We start from the raw sequence: 2,415 nt of genomic DNA, 5'->3' as shown, positions 1-2,415 counted from the left end.
AGGCAATTCTTAAGCACAAGCAATAAGCTCTATGCAGATTTTCTGCTCAGAACCTTCATTTGACAGGCTGGGCATATGGGACCATACACATTTGCAAGGTTCTGGGAAGGTATTCTATATGTGGCTTATTGCTTGCCCCAAAAAACACCATGCAGCCGTGTAATGATATCTGTTTAGAAATAGGCAGAACCATTTAAAGGTTCCAAGCTCCATGCATAGTTGTGCCCATTAACGATGAGTGATTGCAAGACTGCATAAACGTCTTAATGTTCACTGGATGCTATCAGATTAGTCCAGGGACTTGTACCACTGCAAATCCAACTTCTGAATGGGGAAAGATTTTCCTGCATGTAGTCACATTAGTCCATGGATTTGCACCACCCCAAATCCAACTTCTGAATGGGGAAAGATTTTGCTGCATGTAGTCACATTAGTCCATGGTTGTATGAGCTTTTGGTACAAGTGGTCAGATTAGTTGACGGACCTGAACCGCCATCCAACTTCGGGGTTGTGAAAATTTTGGTCCATGTAGTACCCACATTAACCACTCATCATTACAATTTGGGGTTATTACACAAATAGGCTTGCACATATTTTAGTAGCGGGTGAAACATGTCCCTGATTAATCTCTTTGAACAATTATAGGCTGACGACTTTTGGTTCTATTGGCTGAAATGCTGAAAATGAGCCCTTTCTGACTCAGAAGGAATGTTTAACGTGAGCCCTGATGGCTCCGTAAGAGCACAAGGAAACTGCAGTATTTTGTCTGGTAGTTTATTTCTTTTATTTCTTTTGCATCAAATGGGGTTGTGATACTTTGGTGGAAGCATGATTATCTTTGCAAGCCTTTGTCAAGGTGTGTTCTTTAGATGGCCCCTGGGCCCCTCCTAGTGCTGCTACCAGTGTGCTCTATCTGTTGGTTTGTGCACTAGTAGAATGTGATTTACACATAGAGATAGAAAAGATGATGAATATTCTTAGATCTGATACATGTGTGACATCATGGATGTGGATTGACTTGGCCCATTGGTCTGCAGCACTTTAATTTGTTGTCCACTTATTAAAAGGCATCATTGTCTTGACGTACGTTTTCTCAAAATTATATATAAATGTGACTTCAGATTTGTATTTATCGAATCTGTTTTTACCAATCTTTCCATGCGAGCTTCTTTTATTTGAAACTCCAACTCTCCACCTCACATGGACTGTACTTGTAAAAGCGTGTAAGACCAACCAACGAGGTGTAGGTGGAATACAACTTTTCTTGCGTGTTTTTGTTTTTCCTGGTGGTGGGTGTTTCTTGTGTGTGATTTTTTTCATGGTGTTGGGTTTTTCTTGTGTGATTTTTTTCCTGGTGGTGGGTTCTTTATTTGACCTTTGATACCTCCGAGAGTTGATATGATTCATGTACTTTTACCTTGAAATTTAGTCGTACCCATCGAGGATGCATGTACATATATATAATTCTAATTTATTTATTTTAAATTCATGGGAAGGTATGATTTCCATTCCATGTAAACTGTTAGTGTGATTGATGTGGTTGTCTATGTATAATGGGAATTGATTTTTTTAAAATCAAATTCACAATGTGTACGTGTTAGTGTGATTGATGTGGTTGTCTATGTATAATGGGAATTGATTTTTTTAAAATCAAATTCACAATGTATACGTGTCAAATGTTTCTGGCATTTCATTTAAGTTGACCCAAATTTTGATACTTGTGAGACTAGGGTATAATCCATCTGAATCCATTGTAGTTTGAAACAAAATTTACACATGTCAAATGTTTTTGGTATTTCATTTAAGTTGACCCGAATTTTGATACTTGTGAGACTAAGGTATAATCCATCTAAATCCAATGTAGTTTGAAGCAAACTTTACACATGTTAAATGTTTTTGGTATTTCATTTAAGTTGACGCAAAGTTTAGTACTTGTGAGACTAAGGTATAATCCATTTGAATCTTTCGGAGTTTGATGCAAACTTTACACATTTGACTAGACAAGGATTTATAAGTACTCTTGTCTCAACTTTAAAATATCAAATATATCAACATCAAATATATCAACGTTGAAGTATCAAGATATATCATTTGACATATTTTCAAGTGATTCAGATTTAAATAGAAACGCAACAGATTACAGAGATAATCATAAATACAGAGATGTTGTAGAAATAGTACTTTATTTCATTAATGTAAAACATTGAAATATGCTTCCAAACAGAAATGGAAATAAACCAGCTAGGGCGATGGTAGTTTATCTCTGAGAAAAGGTGTGGTGGTTACATGCAACTCTTTTACAATGAGGCTCGAAGACCTATTTATTGTTGACAAACAATGAAAACCTTAAACATCCAAAAACTTAACTTTAAAAGATGAAATGCCAAATTGTGGGCCCCATTTGGGTAAATTGGT

Source organism: Pinus tabuliformis, chromosome 8 (genome assembly GCF_031772625.1).
Source record: "Pinus tabuliformis cultivar Carrire ecotype Pingquan chromosome 8, CPIR1, whole genome shotgun sequence".
NCBI classification, from domain to species: domain Eukaryota; kingdom Viridiplantae; phylum Streptophyta; class Pinopsida; order Pinales; family Pinaceae; genus Pinus; species Pinus tabuliformis.
Note: the sequence above shows the minus strand (reverse complement) of the source record.